Source organism: Taeniopygia guttata, chromosome 3 (genome assembly GCF_048771995.1).
Source record: "Taeniopygia guttata chromosome 3, bTaeGut7.mat, whole genome shotgun sequence".
In the NCBI taxonomy this organism is placed as follows: domain Eukaryota; kingdom Metazoa; phylum Chordata; class Aves; order Passeriformes; family Estrildidae; genus Taeniopygia; species Taeniopygia guttata.
Genome location: NC_133027.1, coordinates 61,293,217 through 61,308,995, shown reverse-complemented (window position 1 = coordinate 61,308,995; position 15,779 = coordinate 61,293,217). Strand labels below are relative to the sequence as shown.

At 41.6% G+C, this 15,779-nt stretch overlaps 1 long non-coding RNA gene across 2 annotated transcripts in view; it reads left to right on the top strand.

Annotated features, from left to right (window-relative positions):
• The first annotated feature begins 1,001 nt into the window (after positions 1-1,001).
• LOC140683720 (uncharacterized) overlaps positions 1,002-15,779 on the top strand; it is a 197,008-nt gene continuing 182,230 nt past the window's right edge. Inside the window, exons 1-5 of one of the 2 annotated variants that reach the window (XR_012055075.1) lie at positions 1,002-1,427; positions 1,981-2,910; positions 8,239-8,312; positions 9,421-9,511; positions 10,869-10,921. This is a non-coding gene — a long non-coding RNA (uncharacterized lncRNA). Of the gene's footprint in view, positions 1,428-1,669; positions 2,911-8,238; positions 8,313-9,420; positions 9,512-10,868; positions 10,922-15,779 lie in introns of those variants that run through there. The other variant, XR_012055074.1, reaches the window with a different exon arrangement.

Sequence of the window (15,779 nt, the reverse complement as noted above, 5' to 3'; positions counted from 1 at the left end):
GTGATAGTGGTGACTATCAATGGACAGCTTTTGGCTACCTCACGTGAAATGATGTTGGCAGAACATACCCAGGTCTTACCTCTGCTGAACTTAAAGGCTGGTTCGTGCAGGATCCCAGCCTGAGCATGCTCAGGCGAGTTTCATAGCATTTAGGGGAACATTTGTATGCACTTTAGGAAAGGAGCTCAAGGCTGCCTAGAACGGCACTGCCTCAGCTCCCACTCCCGAGTGAGGGTCTGTGGGATATCTAAAGTGGGGGGCCATGGGGTACCCAGCACTCCTGAGGCAGCACAGCCTCTGTCTAGGCCTACCTGTTCATCTGGAGAAAACTGAGAGGGGGCCTCATTAATGTGTAAAAATATCTAAAGGTGGAGGGGGGGAGGTCTCCAAGAAACCGGAGCTAGGCTCTTGTTGTTGGTGACAACCATTAGGACACAAAGAGCAATGGGCAGAAACTGACACACAGAAGTTCCAAATGAATGTGAGGAAACTTCATTACTGTGTGGGTGATGGTGCACCGGAACAGATTGCCCAGAGAGGTTGTGGAGTCTCTTTTTACTGGAGATACTCAGGAATCATTGGGACACAATCCTGTGCCCTGTGCTCTAGAATGACCCAGCTTAGGCAGGGAGGTTGGACCAGATGACCCACTGTGGTTCCTTCCAACCTTACCTTTTATGTGATTCTGTGATCCTTTATGCAGCACAAAATTTGATTTCTCTGTTCCTCCTTGGCCATTCGTACCAAACCGACATAAATATTTTACTTCAGAGATGCTGAAGCCAGGTGAAGTGAGGGGACATGGCCTGCCGGGGAGGGTGCGGGCGGCCCGTGAGGGGCTCGGCTGCCGAGGCCGCATCTCCGACCCAGCCGTGACTTTCGGAAGCTGAACCCAGCGAAGGGACGCTACGAGCCGCCCTTGGCCCCACGGAGGAGGCTCCCGGTTGAACCTACGCCTCCTCCTGGCGCCGCCGAGGCAGCCGGAGGTGAGCCCTCACGCCCCGCCGCTCCGGAGCTCCAGGCCGGGTTTTGCGGGGGGCCGCGCTCCCCGCGGCGGAGCGAAGCGCGGCCGGGGCGCGGCGGTGCCTGCGCCGGGCCGGGCTCGGGAGGGGGAGGGAGCGCCCGGCGGGAGCCGGGGAACAGGCACCGTGTCCTCGGCCCGCGTCCCCCCGGGAGCGAGCAGCACTCCCGGGCAGAGGCCGACGCCCCGCGCTGGGCCCGGGGCTGTTCCGCAGCGGCGGCTGCGGGGCGCGGCGCTCAGGCTCCTGGCGGAGCGACCCCGGGCCGCTCCCGGGTCCCGCGGGCTATTCCCGCATATTGTTTCCCTGGGAAGTGCCGGGAGGCGGGGGTTGGGAAGGGGGATCTGCCTGCAGTTGCTCCACGTGCATCGATAGTTGTCAGTAACATCAAACTGACGTCATCCTCGGGTAAAAAGATCTCTCTTTTGTTCTCGTTCCCTCCCACCACTTCTTCCCCCCAGCCCCCCTCTTCCCCCCCCCCCCCCCGCTTAAAAATCAAAAGCCAGATCATTTGCAAAAAATAAAAATAATAAGAACTTCTCTCCCCCACATTAATTGCAATGCAAAGGGAGATGTTGCATTACGGATCCTGCCTGGGCTGTGCTGGGCTCTAATGAATGCGCCGAGCCTTTGATCTGGGTGAGTCAGTTGGGTTCAGTTGTGCCGGAAGGTTAGTTGCACATCCTGGCTGATCTGAAATTCGATCAGCAGAGGGGGCAAAGAAAAAGAAAAGCATTTTAATGGGAATCAATAGAGGATCACAGGGTCCTGGAAGGAAATAGGTGTTGATTAAAGATGTGTGGGTTTTGCTCGCGTTTTTTTTTTCTTTTTTTTTTTTTTTTTTTTTTTCCATGTACACGACTTGTTTAAAAATGAATAAACACCAAAAGCAGCCCGGCAGAATCGAGGGAGGGCATGCTGGAAAACAGCTTTCCCAATCACCCGTGTGTTTGTGTTCCAGGGAGGCAGTCAGCAGACCGGGAGTTTGTGCAATGCTTCAAGCTACAGCGCGCAAATTTAAAGCAGCAGGCTCCAAAGGATAGCTCCGGTTTTCACTGCACTGCATTTCTGTGCCTGAGCTGTTTACTAGTGCATTATTAAATAAGCCCAAAACACTCGTCCCTCTCCCCGCAAGCCAACTTGGTTTTTTTCCCTCTCATTTCACCTCCCCCCGTTTCCTGCCTGCTGGTGAGCCACAGGGATTCGAAATACCCGACATGAAGGTGCAGACCTGTTTAGCTGCAGTCCCAGGTTTCAAAGCTAAACTTTCTAGGCACGTTTCCACTGTTAAGGAAATACTGAGCTGGAAGGTTCTGTATATGTTGCCTGACTTCACGTGAAAAAGAGGGAATTACAATTGTGTTGAACATTTTTTCACTCAGGAGGAGGTGAGTCAACTTCCTACACAAAGGCTTGAATCACCCACACTGCACAATGCAATAAAATCTGGACTCTCTTCCATTCATGTGTTCGTGTACACATGCACGTGCAAGAATGAGGATTGCAATTGAAGAGCTGGGAGAAGCTGCTGGTGTAAGGCTGAACATCCCTGGCATGATTATATGCTGGCTGTCATCATAGAAACAGGGCATTGCTGCACCACGGTGGTCATGTTTTATCCAAATGGGAAACCTTCTGATCAGTTCAAGTTTCTTGTTGAGTTGCCATTTCTTCTGGTTTTGTGTTCTGGCATGGTTCTCCCTACCTGCTGCTAAAGATTTCCACATAATTCAGAACTGTTGCTGTTACTGGCATTGCGGTGGTTTGTCCAAGTCCCATGTAGAGCATGAAGTTATGAAGTATTCATTAACAGGCAGCTTTTCAAATGGGGACACAGAGTAGGAGGAAGGACCTCCCAGATGTAAAGCCAAAGAGGTTTCCTGTCTCCCAGGTAAACATAGGCCATGCTGTTTCACCATGTGGTGTTTGAATATCCTTATCAACAGCTGAATTGTAGTTGCAGTGATGATTTCCATTCTGAATAAGAAATAGAAAATACTTGTTTTACCTTTATAGTTTTTGCTCAATGTTTGTTTAAACTAAAAAATGTTTTGGGGCACATTTTTGGATATTCTGGCAAATACTCATCATAATTTGCCTTCAATTTATATATATTTATATATATATATATATATATACACTAGTCAATGTTTATTTTAGTGATCTTTGAAGAAAATTGTTTCAAAATTCTTTGAAAAGAAAGGCAGTGTTAGATAACATGACCATATGACCACATATATAAATTTTATGATAGTATGAGGATTTATTCTCATATGAGATATAATTAATTTATTTTAAAATTATGAGGAAAATTATAATAAATTCTCTATTTGGTGCAGGACAAAATGCAATAGAAAATGGGTTATGACAAGTGCCATTGTCACTCACTGTCCTGCGAACACATGGAAGACAATGGAAGGTCAACTACCTAAATTAGGTATATACCTCTTCTAGGTTTGTGCTCATGGAAGGTACCAAATTAACAGCCTAGGAGAATGAAGGGCTTCTTTTATTTTAAAAACTGGTACAATAATGGGATCTTTCCCACACCTTACCCTACTCGTCACTGCCTCAAACCATTTTTTGGAATAGACCACAATTACACCTGGAACCTGCATAGACTTGTGTTCTTAAATTTATTTGTAGAGCTATTAGTACTAAGGGGCTGTGGAGACCTGAGAGGCTGTGGAGGCTGAGCTATCTGCTGAGAATGCTAAGAAAGTTGTGAATTATTCAATTTTTATGTGAATACTTGTGAAATACCACTGGAACATTTCATATAAGCCAACATTCAGCAGATTACCTGCATCTATTCTGGCCTAGATTTGATCTATGAATGAATGGCTTTCAAGCCCTTAAAAATGCCCTGGGCAATCCTGTTCTATTATCTCCACCATTGTTTTTCCATCCAGATACCAGAGGGATGAGCACAATCAGCAGAGAAAATGAAAATCAAATTGCCTACCAAGAGCTGACCATATGGGGCAGCTGGTTGCTGCTTCCCAACCCCCTGCCTGATGTCTTTTCCCTGCCTCCGATGATGCGCTACTGAGTGCTAGTCAGTCCCCTCATCCCTTCCAAATCTGTTTTTATGCTGCTGACAAGCAAATTTCCTCAGGTTTTGTATTTTCTGAGAATGTATCCTCTTTTCCCTCCAGTTTTTTTGTTTCTATGCAGACTAAAACGGTTTGGTGTGCACCCCTCTGCTCCCCCCCCCCCCCCCCCCCGCCTACTTCTGCTCCTCTGAATATGAACACTGGGCCTAGAAATAAGGAAAGGAGGCCAAGAGGAAAATGTGTCTCACTGAGACTTGCCAGATATCCAAGTTGCATGTGGAGAGACAGAGTTTCAGCCTGTGTGTCTGGCTTGGACAGCAGAGTAGACCATTAAACATCCTGTTGTCTGTCTTGCACTGTCCCACACAACTCACACTGACACCTGGAGGGGCTGGTGAGGAAGGGAGAGGTTGGAGTAGTTGGGGTTACAGCCATGTTGAGCTGAGACATATCTAGTGGATTACTGGTGATTTCTGTGCCCAGGGATGCATTTCATGCTACACTGTAAGAATGAGGACACTGGGAGGAGAGGTGTCTGCAGTTAAATGCTATCACCTGTCATGTAGAGGAGCACAGTGCAGGTTTCCTCCTGCCAGCATGTCCCCTTAGAGTCTCTGGCCCTTGGTTTCTGAAGGGTTCTACAGCAGGGATTGGTTGTAAGTTTTTCCTTTCCTTGCCTTGCCTTGCCTTGCCTTGCCTATTAACTTGTTGCTTCATGGCAGTTCACATGGCCCAGTAAAAACTGGATCCCACTGTGCTTGGCACTGTGTAAACTGTGGTACTGTGTCCTACCACCCGAGTAATATGCAGTCTAAATTGGCAAGGCCAAAAAGGTGAGACAGAGGCATACAGGCAAAAACCCCACCCAACTACTGAAAAAAAAAAAAAAACCCACATGTTGTCTTACAGGCTATTTTTTGACAGTTCCAAAATAGGGTACAATTTAAAATACCTATGTTGCTAGATAAAAACTCTCCTCCCCCAGGCAGATTAACAAAAATTAACAGAAAAAGTGCCGAGGTGTGTCTGCCACAGTACCTTAACACATTTCTATGTGCTTCATTGTTCTCAGTCTTTGTTCTCAGATCATGGAGCACACAGATTGTGTAATACCTCTATTCTGGGACACCTAGGTTAGCACAGTTACTCTCAGCAGGGTGAAGGAGAAACTCTGCAGTAGCTTTAGCTGAAAGTGTTTTACTTCTTGTGGTTTGTGTCCTGACTTTCAGTAATCTTGGGAATTTGAGGACATGTATCAGTCTTTGAGGACATTTATCAGTCTGACAGTTTTGAAAATGCAAGTGTTCTTAATGCTAATAATATTTTTTTATGTATGTGTTTGATCTCTAGTTTATTTTGTACAACAAAAATATTTTTACAGCACTTGCCATACAAGCACCACCTCATTCTACTGACTGTGGATAGGAGATAGATGATAGCAGCATGTGCTTCCATGCAAAAAAAAAAGAAGGAAAAAAATAAACCTGCTATTACATTAATAGCATCCTGTGACAGAGTCATAAAAAGTTTGTGCATTGGCTCAGTGCCTCTTGCCTGGAGTGTCAAGGCTCCTGGTTTCTCCTGAGCTGTGGTGGGGAAGCCGTGGAGAGACAGAAGAGCAATTCCAGATTCTGTGCTGTGAATGCTTTTCTTTCCCACCGGCTGGCTACATCCATGCGTGCAGAGCTTTTGATTAGATCTGCTGTTTTGCCTATGGCAGTCTTCACTGCAAACGTCCTTTGTCTATACATCATTTGAGCATCTATACATGATAAGATTGCCACCTTTTATTAGAGTAAAAACAGGAGTTTTCTTCTCAATAAGCTTTGCTCCTACCTCAGCTCTCCAACCATCCACAGGGGAAGTGAGAAGGACAGGGAAACTTTGAAAAACCTTTCACCTCTTCATTCTCCTTGGAAGAATGGGGGAAGAGTTTTTGTAAAATCCAAGACAGACATTCATAAAAGGGGACTTGCCTGGGTGTCGTAAAAGTGATAAAGTGGAAACTTGGTAAAGTAGGTACATGTAAATACACACAAATTACTTCACTGATAAATTAACATTTTATTCTCTTCAAGGAAAATTATATCCATGTATTTCTTAGCTTACATCTCACTTTCAGTCTTTGTTTCCCCTGTTACTTTTAACACCAGGGTCTCAGAGCATTACAGTGCCTTTCAGCATTAAAATCTTCCTTTTTCACTGTAAATAGATTTGTACTGCAAGTAGGCAAGTTCTAGTATGTTACATGAGAATGAATAAAGATATTAGTGTACAGAAAATGTGAAAAGAGAAAGGCAGTAGACATGAATAAGCAAATAAGTAACTTAATCACATTTTCCTTAGAATGTACAAAATATACTGAGGATCACATCACTAAAAAAACCACGTCTGCTGAAAAAGAAGTGGGTTTTGTGTAAAAACAGATCATGCATCTGTTTGTCGCTGAGTAGTTTAAATAGTCAATGTATGCAGTCACTTTGCTTTTACTCTACAATTAGACTTTGGACTAGGACAGAAGTATATGTGATATGCATTTCCTTGAAAAATACTGCTGTATATAGGAAATAAACTCTTAGGCCAGGTAGTTCAGCTTCCTGTGAGTTCACAATTGTTCTCTACTGTTTGCCATTGAGTGCTTTACCTGCTCAAGTTTCAAATGTTTTGTTTGGTGGGACTTCATCATTCATTCTCCATTTGAAAATTACCTGCTAGACTGAATCAAGTAGTTTCTGAGAAATTCTCTGATACTTTGTCGAAATTTTGTTCTTCTTTACACTTAGCTGTAACACTGCATGTTAGCTCCCAAGAAATTCCTTTCCATCGTCTCTGTTCATCACTCATATATTTCAAGACAGTGATTGTTTTGCCCCTATGTCGTGGTTTAACCTGACAGGTAGGTACACACCAGACAGCCATTCACTCACTTCCACTCTCCCAGCAGGATGGGGGAGAGAATTAAAAAAAAAAAAAAAGTCAAATTCTAGGGTTTAAATAAAAGCAGTTTAATAGGACAGAAAAGGATGGGAAAATAATATTAATGTTAATAATAGAATTAGAATATACAGGTGACACACAATGCAGTTGTTCACTGTGCACTAACCAGTTCTGGAGCAGTGGCCTCCATCTATCTTTCCCCCTAGTTTATGTGCTGAGCATGACACCATATGGGTTGGAATATCCCTTTGTCCAGTTGGGGTCAGCTGTCCTATCTGCAACCCTTCCCGACTTCTTGTGCACCCCACCCTACTTACTTGCTGGCAGAGCAACATGAGAAGGAAGGATCCTTGACCACTGTTTGGCAACCAGTGTGTTACCAACATGATTGTCCTAAATCCGAAACACAGGACTACTCCAGGTACTGGTAAGAAAATGAACTCTATTCCAACTAATACCAGGATAACTTCTTACCTAGATTAATAAATCAAGCCCCTTCCTTGCCTAATCAGTTTTGTTGCTCTTCTCTGAAGACCTTTTCTGTATACAAGCATCCTTCTGTCATGGAGGTGTCTAGAAGTGGATGCAGTGTTCTGCAGAAATCTTCTAGATGTGCAGACAATAAGTTTCCTCTTCTGACATTATTCTACTGCATATGGAGCCCAAAACTGCATCAGTATTTTAAAATTATATATCTCTGTGAGAACTCATATTCAATTTGTTGTTTCCTGTCACACATAGGTATCTTGCCGTGCAGATGCTTTCCAGGTTTTGCTTTCTCATGGACTCTTCATATTTCTGATTATCTTTCCTCAGTATATTAATCTACATTTTTCCACATTGAATCTGATTTTATTGCCTGTCTACATATCTAACCTTGTTAGTTTCCATTTATACTATTGCTATACTCTCTGACATTTGCAAGCCTCCTGGTTTATTGTCATTTGTGAATTTCATTAATGTGCTATTTACTCCTTTTCCAGATCATTAATTGAGATATTAAATAAGAACATACCAAAAACACCCCTGCAGCAAACTGACTCAATACCTCACCTCCCATCATTACCTGCTGCTTACACTCTTTCAACCACATTTTCCATCCAGGTCACAGGGCTCAGATTCAAGTCAATTTCAATTAGATTATTCTAAGAGATTAATTTCAGTTTTAAAAATGTGTTTATGGAATTTAGTCCCATGACCTTTTCTCCTTTTTCTTCATTGCACAGGTGGGACTGATTCTCCTTCCTTGTGTTTCCATAGATAGCAATAATGAAAAAATGAATTAGACAGCGATATGGAGGTGAGTAGGGTGGGAGCGGGTGTGGGCATGAATGGCTGCCTTTGACTGATTAAACTAGAATGCAAAATTGTCTCTAGTCTTTGTATTTTACTGTTTATTCATGCACTTCAAAGTTGTCATAATGTTCCTTTTGTTGTATCCTGACGGGTGATATTTTGTAGCTTTTCTCACACTTACGTTTGCTAAAAACCACTCATATTTGCCTTATTTACTTTGGTCATCTGTTATGCACTTAATTTTCTGATGATGTGCTTCTCTTTTCTCTGCAGAGTTCATGTAGCTTTGAACATCAGAAACTGGATGTGTCTCTATTATGTAGATAAAATAAACCCTATGAATCAGTTAATTTTTATTTTCATTAGTTTTATGATGAAAGATCACACAGTATCGAGTGTTCTTAAAACTGCTTCTAAAGTAATTTTTTCCTCCCATCTCCTTCAATCAGCGTGACTGAAAGCCCACTGGAGTGGGAAGAGAGTCACTCACTTCAGTGAACTTGGGGTCAGTTCCTTAAGCCCCCTGCATTGTCCTGGTGCGATGCAACACTGAGATAGAGAAGAGGCTGACAGGACTACTTCTGAGGTGTTTTCCATGTGTACTGCATCTGGTGTGATCTTCCTGGCAGCCATGTTCCCAGGTGCTGCTCTATATTTCATTGGAGCAGCTGGCCAAAACAGATGTGTGTTACCAACAAGTGATTTGGAGAAGCAGCTTTTTGCTGTTATTTAAGGATTGGTGTCAAAACTGTGCTGCTGTAGTAATGTTCTAAAAGCTGCATGGTTCGGTAATGCCATTGTGAATTTATCGCTTACTGATTGCCTGTAAACAACATTTAATGGTCAGACAGATTTTGGCAGCAAGGATTGTGGAGAGGAGTGAAGTGCAAGAGGCAGGAATAATGAGAAATCCTGTGAAAAATGTTTTCCCTCTTGTTTCTTCCACTCGATCTGCTTTTTGTCTGAGGAGTGATGGAGAAATTAGCGACAGAAAAGAATGCCTCACACTGAGACAAGGCACCACAAAAATCCCAGTATCTCCTGAAGTTTCTCCAAATCCTCTACCATCTTTCCAGCTTACGCACTACTTTTCCTTCCTTTTCTATCCTTAGCCACTCCTTCTCATCCCTCTGCTTTTATTGCCATGACCCTGAAGTGTCCTTATATCAGAAGAAAGCCTTCTGCAACTGGCTTTTAGTGAAGGTAACCTCTGGTTTCAAAAGTTATATTTTCAATTAACAGAAGAGTAAGTATGAGTCCACAATTAAGGCCATAACTTTATAGAAAAATGAATTATACTTGGAAAAATTATTCTGTGACTGTCTGTGGAGTCAGGCATATTTAAATTCCTTGGAGGAAATAATTTCTTGTCTTGGAAGAGGCAAGATTCAGTTACTCCTCTTTGCTTTGGAGATGTTGAATTTTCTGAAATTGGTCTCAGACACCTTCATTAATAGAAGAGGCAAATCTGTTACTTACCTTTTATTGATTGGTGTGAAAATATCCATAATGACACTGGACAATCACAGTTTTGAGGGAAGGAAGCTATGAGGTCTGGTAACATATATATGATATGTGCTGATTTCTGGTTTTGTCTATACGTATAAGATCCTGGTCTGATCTTAAAGAATGTACTTGTCACAGTTTCCCCATCTGGACAGAGAACTGTACTCTTCTCTCTCCAGGACTATGGAAGACCTAGAGCTAGGCAGATTTTCTGACATGAAGCTATGGAAATAAATAATACTGCCATTATTCTTGTTGAGTGCCTTTGAACACTGTCTATCTTTCATAATTCTGTCAGTGGCATCTGATTTAACAGCTGCTGAATGTCCACTGCTTATGTTGAGTTCAGCTGGAGTGAGGGGCTGAGCACTGATCTAATTCACAACCAGGCAGTGGAAAGGCATCCAAAATGCTTTTTCTGCTGTTCTGCTCCAGAGGCATACATTATTCAGTCCAACATTTTTTTATCCTCAGCTTTTTAAAAGCTAGTAACTGTACAAGCTCTAAACAAAAATGTGGACTATATTCCTTTGAAATATTTGTTGTAAAGCATTTTTTCTTTTTTTCATTAAACTAAACACCTGTATTTTAGGTGAGATGTAGAATAATGTTAGAGTCCAACAGGAGGATAGCTTGAGGTAGGAAGGGGTGAAAGTAATAGCTTGGTCACTGAGTGGTAAATCTCCACTAATCTTCAAAGCAAGATATAACTCAGAATTTTTCTTCTGTTTCTTTCTAAGTGAAGGCCATTGTGTTTCCATCCTTGGCTGTGTCAGCAGTGATAGCCCTTTTTTCCAGCATTGATTGTTGACTTCCCCTGACACCATATCACAACCCATTAGTGCTGAAAACTGACAAGCCCAGCTGCAACAGCAAAATGGCAAGTTTAAAAGAAAATATACAAGGGACAGGCACAGAATGCTATTAGTATGAAAAAGAAGTTTTGTCTTACCTCTGTAAAGGTCAAGAATGCAAACATTTTTTCTCTTGCTAACAATTGTGTATATTTTGAACTAACAAAGCCATTCTTTCTTTCTCTCTGTTTTTTTTACAGATTTTTTTAAAATTCAAGTTGTATGTGGGTTTAACAAAAGCAGCCATGTTGAGGTGAGTGAAAAAGATTTCTTCCTTTAGGAAACTCACAGGGAGTATTTTGCTTATACATATGTATGGGTATGAGGGTTTTTGTAAGGCAGAGACATTTCAGAGAAATTAATGGCTCAGCAGTTAGTTTCTGGGTACTGAGATCCCATCATCAAGCTTTGTGTTGTCTGAAAAGTGGAATTTCTTTTTTCTTTTTCTTTCTTTCTTTCTTTCTTTCTTTCTTTCTTTCTTTCTTTCTTTCTTTCTTTCTTTCTCTCTTTCTCTCTTTCTCTCTTTCTCTCTTTCTCTCTTTCTCTCTTTCTCTCTTTCTCTCTTTCTCTCTTTCTCTCTTTCTCTCTTTCTCTCTTTCTCTCTTTCTCTCTTTCTCTCTTTCTCTCTTTCTCTCTTTCTCTCTTTCTCTCTTTCTCTCTTTCTTTTTCTTTCTCTCTTTTTCTTTTTTTCTTTCTCTTTCTCTCTCTTTCCCTTTCTCTCTTTCTTGGTCTCTTTCTCTTCTGGTATTGTATGGTGGTGTCAGCATTCTGGATGGTAACAGTTCAGATATTCCTTCTGATTGTACGGGTGATTTCCCAGGGGAAGAAAGCAACAGTCTTCATTGTCACAATGCTGTGTACTTAGAGAGATAATGGGGCTTGAGCAAGGGCAGGTAACTCTTCAAAACCTTTGTGCCAAGGTCCCAATTTGATATCAGTTGAAAGGCAGAGTGTACACTTTGCTGTCTCAGAGCCCAGGGGAGATTGGAACACGAGTAGAGCCCAACAGCTCTCTTGGCACCCAAATTTGTTGCAAGTGATTATGTAGCAGCAGCAGCAAAGGAGCAACTGTGATGGAAAACTGGTGAAATACATTAAAATTTTTTATCTTTTGAGGAACAGCCTAGAGAAGCAGGTTTGTTCAGTCTCAAGAGGAGGAGGCTCAGGGGGGACCTCATCACTCTCTATGACTCCCTGAAAGGAGGTTGTAGCCAGACTGGGGCTGTTCTCTCCTGCCATGCCTGCAGTGAGAGGACCGGAGGAAATGGCCTTAAGTTGGGATGGGGCAGATTCAGATTAGATATTAGACAAATTTATTCACCATTAGGGTGGTCAGGGATTGGAATAGGTTGCCCAGGGAGGTGATGGAGTCACAATCCCTGGAAGTGTTCAAGAGGCATTTGGATCTGGTGCTGGATGATATGGTTTAGAAGTTGCAGTGGAAATGCTGGGTGCTTGGCTGCACTGGGAGATCTTGAAGGTCTCTTCCAACCTTGATCATTCTGTGATTCTATGCAAATAAATAAATAAATAAATAAATAAAACAAAAAAACCACATGAAGACTAAAGGGCAAATTAAGTAAAAAATCCAAAATTTATTTAGAATCCTGTAGAGCAGTGAGGATACAAAAGAACTTGGGTTAACAAGGTAATGAATTTGTTTGTGAACAGGTGAGATTTTTAAGGCTTGATTTTGCAAATTGATTGCTATGGACACAAAGGACATTAGTCTCAAGTAATCTAGACAATTCTGTTATAACAAACATGAGTTTTCTTGAACTTGTAGCTATGGATGTTGGTGTGGCAGTAGCTGGTTGATCCTACATTTTGCTAGAATGTTGCAAAGCAATGGTTTCTGCCTCAAAGTGCTTGCAGTGAAAAAACCCTGCTCATCAAATAAAGGAAATAATACTCAGTTTTATTGGTGGAAAGTTAAGTCTTACAAACCAAGTGACCTATCCAAGGTTATACTGTGCACCTCTCCTGAAGTCTGATTGCTATGTGCTAAAGTATGGATTTAAAAGGTCCAGCCTATTCTGTTAGATTTCTGGGTGATTATTAAGCATGTATTAAAATGCTCATGAGCTATGATGTAGCTCAAAGTGAAGTGTGTGGGTAGAGAGTTTCCACATCAGAACATACAATTAAGGCAGAGTAGCTAAAACTGAGTTAGTTGATATTCTGCTTTCTCATATTTTTTTTCATTTTTTCAAGCTATGGGTTAGTGACTGAGGATGAGCTGAGCTTCATTCCCTCATTTTTTCATTGCTAGAGAACTAGTCTGTATTTAAGGCTTCCTTGTTTTTCTTTTCTCTTGTGCTTACTTGACCAATCCAAGAACTTCATGAAGATCTCAGACACATTTATGAAATTTTGGTTTGATGCATTAGGATTTAGGTCTAGTTTATCTTCACATGTTAGCTACAGTTTTAACTGTGGATCAGATTCCAGAGGGATGCTTACCAAAGTTTATGGGTTGGGTAAGGTAATGCAGAATGATCTTATGCTGAATATGAAGTTATAGTCATGAGGAAGCTTTATTATGGCAGTTCTACTCTAGTAATTCATGGGCAGCCTTCTCCAAATAGCCAAAATTTTTGTAAATGCTCAAGTATCCAAAAATCTGACTTCCTCCTTATTTACACTGAAGCCAGGACAGCTGTAATAAATCAGGTTTCAAATGTCCTTGGAGTAGTTACCTCTCACAAAGAAAGAAAAAAGGATTACTTCAAGTAGTTAAAACAGGGGAAGACAGATGAAGGCATAATCACACTGAGTTAGTACTTGTCTGCTTAATGCATCTAGCTAATCCAGTTGTCTGGGTCTGAATACAGAGCCTGCTGCTAGTTTTTTTTCAATATGAAGGACAAAGTTTACTTCATTACTTTGGACACAGATGACCTAATTTCTGACATTTTATATTAATACCGTGTCAACTTTACAAAGTAAATATGGGTCTAGTGACAGAAAAGCATGGAAGGAAGGCTTCCCATCATGAAGGTTAGGCTGAAAGGCATTTCTTTGTGTTCTTCAAGGCTCTGTATTTTCACCGAATTTCATGTCTCAGTGAGTCAGTCCAAAAATAGTATTTAGTGAGATTTCATCTGTCTGGTTAACCATTAATTTAAACTGTTGTAAAGCTACCATGGTTAACTTTAATAAAAATAAGAGACAAAACCTGACAAAATGGAGAATAAATTAATGCTTACGTGTAAACCAATGCTTATAGAGGAGTATCTGTCTATGTTATACATGATAGTTGGTTTTGGGTAACTGTGGATGGCACTGAGACCTGGTCATAGAGGCAGAGTTTACATGTTTACAGGCAAATGGTAAGTGGAGTTGGAACTTGACTTATGCAGGGCTGGCTCCCTCATCTTCTGGGCATCTCTGTGAAAAGCCTGCCATGCAGTTTGCCAGCTGTCGATAACCCTGAGCAGTCTCAGTCAGCCGTACTCCACTTTGACAGGTATCTAAAATCTCAGTTATCTGAGCTGCTCTGTTCTGTGCACTCCTTTTGTGCCTTCTGAGATACCATGGGAGAGAGTAACAGTGCAGACTAAGCGATCCACACTGTTTCAGATATTGAAAGGAAACTGGATATCATGGAAGTTGTTGCTAGAAGTGTACGGTTTCTCTTTAATCAGTCCTCCCAGTGCTAAAATAGACACTAAATGAGGAAACAAAATATCTGTGTCTGTGAAAAGCATCTGGAACTCTGCTGTACCTGGTTTTTCTTAAGACTATTAATAAGGGCTATCACTTTAAAGGGTGCTTAAAAACTCACTCTTTAGCTTTAATATGAATTTTCAGAACTTCCTTAGGCAGCAGACACTTTGGGTGTAAGACAAAACAATATAAGGTGAGCATTTATTTAATTCAGTTTCAACTCTTCCGACCTGCAAATGCAGAGTCAGTATCCCTCACCAACTAAACATGTTTTGTATTTTTTTTCAATGCTGTCTGGGCAGCTGGGCCATATGGGACACGACTACCATTATTAGTGGAACTACATTTGGAGGGAAAAAAAAGTCTTTCTGTTCTTTTAAGGAATTTCCCTCCTCCAGAAATTACCTGGAGTAACGGTAACAGCCAGATGTAATGGTAGTATAAAGGAAGGAAACTAGATTCCCGGAAAATCTTGCAAAGCAGTTAACATGCTGAATTCTTTGGAAAATAGGTATCATCTCTCAGAATAAGCTGGACTCTGATTCAGGTACTGAAGTAAATGAATGTTTTTTAAAATCAGCTCAGCCTACTGAGCTTTATTGGAAACTTGTCTATTATTTTGGTGTGTGAGATTTGCGTTCTTTTAGAGTAAAACCTGAAAGACTCTTAAGACTTGGCTTCTTCAGTCCTTTCATGGTTTTCAAGAATTTTGCTATGAAAAGTCTCCCTTGGAAATGCCTTGTTTTCTGCTTAGGATACAAATTTTTCCTCTTTAATATCAGTGACATATACAAATGCATAGCAGAGGTTATATATGAACGTATTTTGTCTCTGAAGGAGAAAGGCAGCTTACAGGTGTGATGGAATGAGCAGCACCAGCTGATGTGGGAGGGAGTGAAGTCATGTCCCATTTCTGTTCCCTTTGAGAAGAGCAGCCCTTCAGGGTGCTTGCACTTCCTCACTGAGTGTGCCAAGCTGGCAGGCAATGACAGAATGGAGACACTCTAAGTAGCTTTTAGACTGTTACTTTGGTTGCAGGGAGTAGTCTGGTTGTGACAATTCAGAGCTCAGTAAAAACAGGTGATTTATTTGGCAACCCAGCTCCTGTGTCTTGATGATACCTTAGAATGTATTTATTGCCTGCGGAGATCTAGGATTCTTGTTTCCCTTCTCCTGTGAAGAACCAGGATTTGGCCACTTTTGTGCAAGACAGTTACTTTTGTAGTAGTGACCTGTGAGATAGTTTTTTTATATCATGTTTGGGCAACTAGGTAATTAGCCTTCTTTGGAAAATGCTGAGTCTACAATGGCTCCCAGTGAAGTGAAGAGAATTACAGACGACTCAGCAATCTGGAAAACGAGACCTATTACTTATTAAATATGGAGCTGGGAAGATAATTTATGGTGTTCATTTTTTAAAATTTGAAGCTGCATAAACTACA